This window comes from Podarcis tiliguerta (genome assembly GCF_965153285.1).
Source record: "Podarcis tiliguerta genome assembly, chromosome: 14".
Classification (NCBI taxonomy): Eukaryota; Metazoa; Chordata; class Lepidosauria; order Squamata; family Lacertidae; genus Podarcis; species Podarcis tiliguerta.
The window spans coordinates 44,732,402-44,743,982 of record NC_139547.1 but is presented as its reverse complement, the minus strand read 5'-3'; the positions used below and the strand labels follow the sequence as shown (position 1 = coordinate 44,743,982).

The 11,581-nt window shown below is 46.4% G+C and overlaps 1 protein-coding gene across 2 annotated transcripts in view; it reads left to right on the top strand.

Moving 5' to 3' along the window:
* The window catches only part of CIITA (class II major histocompatibility complex transactivator), a 1,021,617-nt gene that overhangs the window by 705,703 nt on the left and 304,333 nt on the right, over positions 1-11,581 (top strand). The gene's annotated exons all lie outside the window — the stretch shown is intronic.

Genomic DNA, 11,581 nt, shown 5'->3' with positions numbered 1-11,581 from the left:
CAGTACCCTTAACAAATGACACTTCCCCCAGGATTCCTTGGGGGAAGCTGTGTGCTTTAAATGTATTGTGCATTTGCAGCCTTAATCTGGAAGAAGAGCCTCCTTCACAGCAACGTCCCACCACCAAAAAGCCCCTCAGTCAGTTTTAACTATCTTTCCACCTAACTTCAGGCAGTCAGTAGTAGGGGAATTAATTTACGCGATCCATAGAACCAAAAAAAGGGAGTGTTCTTCAGTGACAGAGGTTTGTGCCTTTATAATTTCAGAAGCAAACAGTTCCCCGTTTAAGAACTGCAACCAACATAGCATTTTATTTTGTTGTAAGCGGAGCGTGTTATTCTGCATTGAAATGTATGGAGCGGGTGAAAACCTAAGAGTCTGGGAGCTGCATCTGCAATGCAGTCTTGTCCTTCATGAGTCCCAGAGGAATTATCAGGAGTTGTGCAGAATGCAGGTTCACATCTAAACAAATGTGGCCATAGGGCTGCGTGTGATCATCAGCCCAGATTTTGGGTGCCCTGAAGGGCTTGAGACAGACAGACCTGACCTCTCCGGGGGCACACTCCCATTTCTTTCATTGGGGCTTGTGGAGGAGAACTTCACAGGGGGCTGTGATCCTGTGTTGAGGCAGCTGGAAAGAGGCAGCTGATTTGGCTTCTGTGGATATAACAGATAATGAACCCCTAGGGTCCAGTTCAAGTGAGGCAGACTCGCCTGTCCGTTGCATTCCTTCCTGTATGCTTTATGGCTGTCCCTAAAGCCGCAGCAATTAACCTGCAGTAAAACATAGGTTTATAATAGTTGCACAGGAGCAATTAACATTGCCAGGAAGTACCGCTGCCCTGCTAATAAAGCTTCTTCACAGAGTGCTTGACTTCAACATAGCGTACTCCCTGAAACTTAAGCAGGACTACACAGATAATATGCCACTTTTTTATAGTTGTTGATATCAATTCTAACCTCTATGGGCCACCTTCTCCCAGGTGTGACCTGTTGTACGCACCAGTGTCTGAGGCTCTACTCTGGGTTTCAGATGGAGCAGGGACTTTTTGGTTGCGGTATCAACTGGAATTTACACTGTTTGGAGCCCTGTATGCCTTCCTGGTGGAATACTTTGCTCTTTAAGTGTCCTTTGGGGGAAGCTGAAGCAAGGACTTCTTCTTTTTTCTTTTCTTTTTTGCCTTTTTTGTTCCAACTGCTGATTGCCTTATTTCAGTGTTGCGTTTTGATATTCTTTTGATAGTTTTGTATTTCAGTGGTATTTGCTGCTTTTGGTTCCCTAGTGAGAGAAACGACAGCATAGACATTTAAAAAACCCCACAAATAAACTTGTAAGATCTCCCAGACCCAAGTTTCACCTGTGCTGTCATTTTACTGGATAAGTGTCTACTTCATAGTGTAAATGTGTCACCTGATAGTGGTTAAGTATTGGAGAGAGATGTTTGGAAGAGAGATTTCTTACTCTCTCATAGCAGAGTTAGCACAGTGGTGATGGCTCCAAGCACATCAAAACTCGGTTCGATTTACACCTGCCCTCATCCACCTTTAAACAAATGTTCCCATGAAAATATTTAGGCTAGAATAAATCATAGGTGAATATTTTGCTCACAGAGTCTCCATCTGCTGACAGTAAAGCAAAGATGAAAAGAGTTCCAAGCAACTTTTAAAAAAGAAAAAATTGGTTTCCTTACAAAGCTATTATGCAATCTTTGGGTTAGCAAAGATGTAGGCTTTAGAATCTCCATTTTGGAGAGATTCAAATCACTTGGCTTTTCTTGAAGTTGGGAGCCATAGTTGCATGGCTCTTTCCTTGCTTGCTGCAGGAAGCACAAAGAAAGGAAAGAGACTGAGAAGCTTATCAAGGGCTTATCAGTATGAAGACCAGTAGTGCCAGGCCAACTTCTCTGAAAGTGTCCTGTGGGCGCCCTTAGCAAAACAGTCACAAACAAGGGCAAGGTTGCAGGTGCAACTCAGTCCAAACAAACCCAAGTTCAAGTTATGCAAGATAAAACACAGAAAGGAGGAGAGGGGGGTGAAAATCAGGAAAGAGATAATAATAATAATTTATTATTTATATCCCGCCCATCTGGCTGAGTTTCCCCAGCCACTCTGGGCGGCTCCCAATCGAGACTTAAAAACAATACAGCATTAAATATTAAAAACTTCCCTAAACATCTTGTTTTGTTTCTGGCAAGCGGAAGGCTGAGGAGAGAGATCCTATATCCTCTGGCCGCCTAAGCCACACCCCAGCTCCTGGGATCTCAGGGATTGCATAATATGTTTTCATTTTACAGTCCAGACCTTTTAGCATGAATATTTGGGGGGGCTGACTCCCACTCCTCTGACATTGCCCAGCGTTTTTCAGCAGGTGTGTCAACACGCAACAGATTGTGTGTCTGGTTCATTCTCTCTGTATCTGCTACCAGGTCAGGGCTAGGAAGTGGGGGGTGGCAGTGGCGGTTAAAGAACAGATCCCAGGTTTCTGTTTTTGGCAGGTGGGGGCAGTGCTTTAAATGTATAGAGCAGCCTATTGATTATGTTGACTGGAGCTGATGAGGGTCAAATAATTCACCATGGCAAAGGTTGGCTGCAGTTTTCAACATTGTGGAGGAGCACTGAGTGTGTTCCAGGGCAAACAGTCACATGATGCAAAGCAGGTCTGACCAGTGCTTCGTTCAGACCGAGCATGTCCCAGAATCCTTTGCAGCACACAAGGATTCCATGGGAGATGCCCAGAGGATTCTGCGGCTGGTGAACGGTGTCAGTGTAGAAAACCCTGCTTCAAAGAGAATCTCCCGCATGTCAGAAAGCTTGCAGTGAAGTAGGAATGGGCGAATTCAGCAACGAGGCTGTCTTCCTTATTGAGATCTTCTGGTTAATTGTGAAAGGCTTAAGACTATGCCAAATTATAGGTTTGTCCTCACTTAGCCAATCCAGACAGATATTCATTCAGCAATTATGCTCAGAGCGAGAAGTTACGTAGATCTCTTGGAGTCAGAAATGATGACACATATCTTTGATAATATCCAGATAGATGTAATTGCAAAAACACCAAGGGGAATACCTTAGCAGCTCGGAGTGCATTATTAACCAAGAACAGGTATGTGGCTATGATAATGAAATTAGCTATATTTTGAAATGAGATAATTGCAAGAAGTAGCAAGTCTCCTGAACTTATACATGCGACATGGACCCCTGACCGTTAGGTCCAGTCATGGCCGACTCTGGGGTTGCGGCGCTCATCTCGCTTTATTGGCCGAGGGAGCCGGCGTACAGATTCCGGGTCATGTGGCCAGCATGACTAAGCCGCTTCTGGTGAACCAGAGCAGCGCACGGAAACGCCGTTTACCTTCCCGCCAGAGCGGTACCTATTTATCTACTTGCACTTTGACTTGCTTTTGAACTGCTAGGTTGGCAGGAGCAGGGACCGAGCAACGGGAGCTCACCCCATCGCGGGGATTCGAACCGCCAACCTTCTGATTGGCAAGTCCTAGGCTCTGGGGTTTAACCCACAGCGCCACCCGTGTCCCTCATACATGAATGTAAATATAAACAAAAGGCCATCTAGAGCACAGGCTGGGGGGGGGGGCGAGAAACACACCTGTCGTCTTCCTCCTAATTTTGCAGAACCACAAAGCTCATCAGCCTTGACTGTGACTCTGCACGCACCATACATTTAAAGCCTTTGAACCCCTCCTGCTCCCGAAAAGAATCCTGGGAACTGTAGTTTGTTTAGGGTACCTTAAGGAGCCTCTGATCCCTTATGCTTCACCTTGATATCCTCTGATGGGCATAGCTGTCAACTTTTCCCTTTTCTTGCGAGGAATCCTATTCGGAATAAGGGAATTTCCCTTTAAAAAAGGGAAGCGTTGACAGCTATGCTGATCGGGCACTTCTGGTGGTTCTCCACAACCCCAAGGTTTGGTCAGCCTTTATTGGAGAAGGAGCCTGTGGTGCGATAAGCCCTGCCCTGTGGAACTCCCTGCCACCTGAGGTTCAGCAGGAATCATCCTTGCCTTCTTTTAGACACCTCCTAAAAACAGTCCTATTCTGACAGGCTTTGGCGATGTGGTTTTGTTTGTTTTTAACCAACTAGTATTTAGTAGTTCTTCTGCCCCTTACTGTAATTTTGTATGACGTACAATGCCTTGCTGTGTTGTTATGAAAGTGAATAAATAAGGAAGGGTGCTGGGAGTTGTAGCTCTGTGGTGGGTGAGCTACAGTTCCCAGAATTCTTTGTATGTGTGGCAGGGTGTGATTTAAATGTATGGTGTGTACAAAGCCTATTGACCGTGCTGGCTGGGACTGGTGAGAGTCAAGAGTCTCACATCTGGAACGTTACAGATTAGGTAAAGGGACCCCTGACCGTTAAGTCCAGTCACGGACGACTCTGGGGTTGCGGCACTCATCTCACTTTACTGGCTGAGGGAGCCGGCGTTTGTCCGCAGACAGCTTCCAGGTCATGTGGCCAGATTAGATACTCCTGAACTAAAACCTTTTAAGGCTGTGGTCCGAGGCACACTTTAGCTGGGAGTTACCAGTACTTCTCCGTTGACTTGCACAGAGTTGCACTGTAGAATCATAGACTTGGAAGGTACCCTGAATATCATCTAGTCCAAACCCCTGTAATATGCAATATGCAGCTGCCCCTTATGGGGATCAAACCTGCAACCTTGGTGTTATTAGCACCACACTTCAACCAACTGAGCTATGACTCACTTCTCCTACTGCTTGTAATGTTCTGAAGTGTAAGGTGTAAGGCTGCAACCCTTCAATTGATTAAATCATTTAGGTTAATTGATTAAAAGCCTTTCCACTGGTTCTGTCCAGTGATTTCGCTCAGTGAGTTCGCTCTGTGATTCAGCTCAGTGATTCAGCTCAGTTCAGAGGATGGCCGCATCTGGCTGTGCTCTGATGTCCATCGATCCCACCTTCGTCGCCAGTGTTAAGTTGTGGGTTGACATAGCAGACGACACAGCGATTCTTCCAAAGCAGCTCTTTATTTTGTAAGCTGGAACAGAACTAACCGAGGAGCTCAGTCAGCCTGCTTATATAGAGCTACAGAACAATTGTAACTGTTGCAACGTTCTAAAACTATCCAATCACTGAACGTCACTTTTCGATCCTTCATTTGCATAACTATCTACAGTATCCCCCTGCTGGCCCAGGGTGAGAACTTCAGTACATAACAGGAACACTGCTTCTAAGACAGTGCGTGCTGTGATGTTTACATGCCCTATTTAAAAACCAAGGGAGGGAAAGCTGGATGTTCCATTTTCAAAACAATAGTTCTAGCCATATGAACATTTATGTATGCATCCACAAGTTTGTTCATAAAACTCCTGTGGTTTGGCTAAGAAGAATAGCATGACAGCTCAGAAATGGTGCGCCAGATCTTTTAACCTCCCTGTCTTTCTACTCGAAATGAGTTTCAGCCCCCATTAACACCTTCTTACAGATTTTCGAGATAAAGTTTTAATGACGCAGATCCCTCACTGTGTTTACTCTCCATTGTGTCCCGCTGATTTCAGCAGTGCCCGCTGTCTTTTTAAGGGAGTGCAGGATTGCGGCATCAAACTAGGGAATTGTGTCAGCAGAAGGGAGGGTTAGATCAGAGATAGGGAATCGCAATTCCAAGGCTCAAACCCAAGCCTTAAATTTGGCTATGCTTCCTCTAGGCCACACCACTGCTTCTGGGGCTGCTTCTTCAGCAGCCTCCCTCTACACTCCTCTTGGGTGCTTTGGGATGTGTCCTCCCTCGAAATGGGACCATGACTCTTGCTAGCCTTGGTGAAGAATTGAGAGATCTTTAAGTGTGCCAGAGGTGAGCCTGCAGTAAATCACACTGCACAAGTTGAAGTTAACTCTTTGTTAACAAAAACATGGAGTGTCAGGCCTAATGAGCACAGCAACTCATCCCTGTTCAGTCTTGCCCCATTCAGGCTTGAAGCACTTGCAGAGAGAGAAGGTCCCTGCCTCCCCACAGACGCCTAAGTCCCCATCTTTCCAGGGTTTTCCCCAAACAATCGGAAACCGCGCCTGCGCATCGCAACTCAGGGTTCCTCCCACATCAGCTTTGGCAGCATTCCGATGCAAGGTGCATTTCTCCGCTGGCACTTGCATGACCTCTCCACATTGCGTTTATGCCCCAGATTTTGGCAACCGGGCACCACATTCCTAACCAGGACACCCGAGCAAGAAAGAAGCATTAGCAAAACAACCTCAGGTTCTAGCTGACGATTGCTCTGGCCGGCAGCCAAGTCCCTCGGGGCCTCTGCCTAAGCGCGCACAGAGGCACTTGCATCATGCTGTGTCCTTACAGGAAGGAGAGAGGGCAGCACCCAGCGCACAGCGGCCGTGGCTGATGCTTTCGTGTGACGTCTCAACCACAGCCGTCAGAATGTGCTCAATGCAATATTGAGAATGTGGCAGGTCTTGTGTGAATGGGTGAGCTCCCCTGTCCTGGAGATTTGCCACAGTGCCCATGATCCCTTAGGGTAAGGTAACCAGGTTTTTTTTCAATGAATCCGGGGACACTTTTCAACTTCAATGGATTTTGTATGGGGACTGATTTTTAAATCTGGGGAAACGGGGACACCTGGTAACCTTACCTTAGGACATTGCCTATTTTAGGGGTGGGATTCAGGCACCTGTATCATCAAATTCTGCTTGCACAATTAACGTGAATGTAGCCGTCTTGTGCAAAAGCCGCCTCCCAGAACAAAACGTACTCAAAAGTGTGGAATAGTCCTGGGTGCGACTTTGCATAACCTCCCCGCAAACAAGGCAGAATGAATGCTCAGTTGTATAACCTTCCTCGAAGCTTTGTGCAGAACAGATTTGGAGGCGCTGTAGCTCAGGAGCAAAGCACCTGCTTTGCACGCAGAATGTCCCAGGTATGACCCCTGCTGTTTCCGGATGGGGCTGGAAGATACACTTGTCAGAAACGCTGGAGAGGGGCTGTCAGTCACTAGTGGCTATCTTGAGTTAGGGGTGGCGGGTGGCACTGCTTTGCGGTGGTTCCAGTCGTACTTGGATTCAGCCCTGTGAAGCCTTCAGTGTAGGGTTCCTCAGGCCTTTGGCCATTAACATCTTATACAGTGGTACCTCTGGTTACATACGCTTCAGGTTACAGACACCGCTAACCCAGAAATAGTACCTTGGGTTAAGAACTTTGCTTCAGGATGAGAACAGAAATCATGCTGCGGCAGCAGCAGGAGGCCCCATTAGCTAAAGTGGTGCTTCAGGTTAAGAACAGTTTCAGGTTAAGAACGGACCTCTGGAACTAATTAAGTTGTTAACCCGAGGTACCACTGTACCTCTTTGAACAGTGATTGTGGGAGGAGGGAGGGGTTTGTTGGTTTGTTGTTTTATCATGTATGTTGTGGTTTTATATTGTATTTTTATGTTGTGAACCGCCCTGAGATCTGTGGGTGAAGGGTGGTATGATGACAACAACAACAACAACACTGAGCTGGATGCACAATGGCCTAAAGTACGGCAACTTCCTGTGTTCCTGTGAATGCTTGACAAATAGGTCACCTGGAAATGAAAATAATCAACCTACTCTACATCTGAATAAATATTAATAAATGTTAAGGGTGGGGAGGAAATAGCAGCAGTGGTACCCGGGAATGAGGATACAGGTATAAATGCTTTGAACCAGCTGATGGCCAAAACTCTCTTTACGTATACATTAGAGTGCCCATTAGCATCCCTCTTATGCAAGGGATGCAGAGTCCGGTATCTTTACAAAGCAAGGTACAAGTTCTGTTTGCCCAAAGCTGTAATTATGTGGCTGCTCAGGCTACCGCCTGTGGAAACTCTGGATAAATACCTACGTGGTGAAAACCTGGAGAAAGTTTCGGTGTCTCTGCTGCTGCTTATATAGCCCAGTGGGCGGAGCACTGGGCCTGGGTTCAAATTCCCCGCTCATCCACGGGTTTTCCGCTCTTTTTGGTGCTCCATTTCCTCATCTGTGAAATGGGAGTGGCAATAGACTCTCATGGGTGTTTTGGCAATGCTCTGCAGTGAAGCGGGGTAAGGTGGAGAATCTGCAACTCTCCCAAAGTTGCCAGACTCCAGTTCCCATCAGCTCCAGCCACAGTCAGGGATGATGGGATTTGTAGTCCAGCAACATCCGGAAGACCAGCAGTTTGCTACCCCTGTTGCACAGGAGGGGGATCAAGGCTCCAAATTTATCCCCTCTGCCCCTTGATGGGAGTATTAGGCACACACCCTGTCTCCTCCAGGACTGCAGGTTGTTGAGTGAAGGATACTGGCCTTTATTGGAAATAAATCCTTCAGGCTGCTATTGCTGTATGTTTTATACGATCAGAAACTCCCCGCCCTGGTCCCTGCCTTTACAAGCTTGGAAGGCAAGCGTGATGTCAGGGCTGGTTCAGCTACAGGTCAGCACGGAGACTCAGAGACGAGCGGTAAAGTTTATTCTTTAGTCACGGAAACAGAATACAAACAAAGCAAGACTGGACCTGGTAAAGCAGCTATCAGAACTGATGATCTGGTCCTCCCACTTCCCCCCAAGTCTCCTCCCCGTCCGGCTGTTTTCTCAGCATTCTTAAACTTGGCTGGGAAGGGGTCCCCTGTGCTCACTGCCCTCTTTGCTCTGCTTCATGCAAAGCCCTAAGTGCCCTTGGAGACAAGGGAGGACTGGCAGGCTCCTGTGAATCTGCTACAGCCTCAGCTGCCTGACTTAGGTCTGTAGTGCTTTCTGCCTGTTCTTCCTCTCTCTCACTCAAGCCTGTTGCTTGTTCAGCATCCAGCCAATCTGCTCTCTCTCCTGTGTCCCACCACCACTCCCTTGGTTCAGAGCCTCCTTCTTCTGAGACTTCTCTAGGGTATTCTCCTGGTGAGTCTGTGAGGGGAAATAAACATTTTTAAAGAGAACAGCCTTCCATGTCTGGTTTACGTCCTGAGAGGCGTTCCTCTCGTTATCCTTCAAAAATATGATACATAGATAGCTTCCCCTGATTCAGGGTTCTCATAAAGAAGCTGCACATTTTTCTATCGGTATCAAGATTTTCAGGTATCCTCCCATTTATCAAACAGCATCACAGGCATTCAGTTAAAGTGTGGTTTGTTTTCTGAATCTGCCTGGAGTCCTGCGGGTGATTTTTGAGCTTTATTTTTTCCCTATAATAATTTTTATTAGTTTTCAATTACAATAATCCAATAATAGCCTCATTATATCAATGCCAAATTACAATACAATTCCCAATATCAACCATTCAAGTACGAAATCACATAATTTAGGTACTACCCCCGCGTGCTAGAATTGATGGTTTGATGATTTACTTTATTTCTACGTTCCAAAATCATCTTGATTTCAATTACATTCCAGTCCTAACAGCAATCCCTTATACAACAGCTGCAATATTTTAAACTACTATTCATATTGACACATTTAATGATTCATTAGTCCACAAGTGAAGATCTCGTACATCATTGTTCTGCCTGTTCTGTGACATTTATTCTGTCCACGTCGTTTCTTCCTGTCCTTGTAAAATGTTATCTCTATCTTTACCAGCTGTTGCTGCTGTCCGTCATGCCTTGCGCGGAGCTCATATCCCAGTGTTATTCCAAAAGTTTCTCCCTCAAGCATTTCTTATTCTAGTACAGTGGTACCTCGGGTTAAGTACTTAATTCGTTCTGGAGGTCCATTCTTAACCTGAAACTGTACTTAACCTGAAGCACCACTTTAGCTAATGGGATCTCCCGCTGCTGCCGCTCCGCCGGAGCACAATTTCTGTTCTCATCCTGAAGCAAAGTTCTTAACCCAAGGTACTATTTCTGGGTTAGCGGAGTCTGTAACTTGAAGCGTTTGTAACCTGAAGCGTATGTAACCCGAGGTACCACTGTATGTCTGAAAGCACACTGCTGAAGATGTTCATACTGCAGGTGACACCACGGATACCACCCACCGGAGGTGTGAAACCCAGCAAGCGTGACCAATGGCCAGGGATGATGGGAGTTGTAGTTCAGCGACACCTGGAGAGCCAAAGCTCCCCCTCCCCACTTGCCATACGTGAAACTAGCACAGTGGTACCTCGGTTTACGAACTTAATCCGTTCCGAAAGTCTGTTCTTAAACCGAAACCGTTCTTAAACCGAGGCAAACTTTCCCTAATGAGGCCTCCCACCGCCAGTGCCCTTCCACCGTTCAGATTCCGTTCTTAGACCGAGGCAAAGTTCTCAAACCGGGACACTATTTCCAGTTTTGCGGAGTTCATAAACCGAATCATTCGTAAACAGGGCTGTTCTTAAACCGAGGTACTGCTGTAGTGGCTTTCACAAAGTAGTTTTAATCTTCCTAATTTGCATGTCTGCCACAGCATATATTTAATGATGCAAACAGAAGCCGATTATGTCATCCTCAAGTGACTGGACAACAGCCTGAGCTGCAATCTCCAAGTTTCGGAAGACCTCTGATCTCTATGGGGATTACAAGACTTGGCAAATTGCCCTTCTTGAAAAAAAAATATACCCCATAACCTAAAAGTGTCCAGTACTTCTTTGCCGTGCCTCTAGCCCAGCAGCTCAGGAGCATCACACCCCAAAGGTCTACATGAGAGTCTGGATTCAGTACAGTTCAACATTAGTCTTCATCTTCTTTTCGTGTTTTAATTCAGACCACAGAACCCTTTGCAACCATGGAGCAGACATCCTCTTCCTCCCAGTGTGTTTCATTACTAACTCAGTAAACCCCAGAGCTGTATCCTATGCTTGCTTACTGTTAGGCAGGGAGCCTGTTCCAGCCCTAGCTGAAGATGAAATCTGGGACAATACCCAGTGCTATTTTTCTAGAAAAAGAGGTGCCAGAACTCACCAACCTGCCTCTCCCTCCCGCACCCCTGTGCCTGATTGATGATGGTAGAATCCTGCATTTGGTGGGGATGGGGAGAAGGAAAAAAAGGAGGAGAGAGAGAAGGGAAGAGGAATAAATGAGGGATAAACAATAAAAAGGAGAAGCATAGTTGTCCTACACCAGGAGGGAGGCTTGATTTAAATATGTTATTATTGAATATGTATATTATTGAATATGTATACCCAATGTATCAGCCACCTGGGGGATTTGACTGTTTGTCTTTTGGTGGTTGGTAAAAAAGTAAAATATTTTTTAAAAAAAGAACACCAGGTGGGAGGGAGTCTGTGGCACTCCACTGCAATCCTGGACTGCAATCATCAGTCTTACCTGGAGTCTGACAACATCTGGAGGGCAAGATGTAGAATGCAGAATTGGGCAGTGAGAAGCTGCACCTTTAGATTTTTGTTTGTGGGGTGGGGGGGAGTGAAATAAACTAACAGCAAAACCCACCGAGTCCGGTGGACCCTTAAGGTCTTTGACCCTGGAGGTTGTCTACACTCAGCCATCCAGACTAGGAGCCCTGCCTGTTGCATGTGCCTCCTACGGTTTCACTTGCCAAAATCATGGAACGCGCCCAAATGTCTTGCAATACGTACAGCCAGTAGAATGACTTGATGAAATGAGAAGAAGAGGACGGCTCTATTCTGGCTTGGTCAGACCACACCGGGAACACTGTGTCCACTTCTCTGGGAACCAC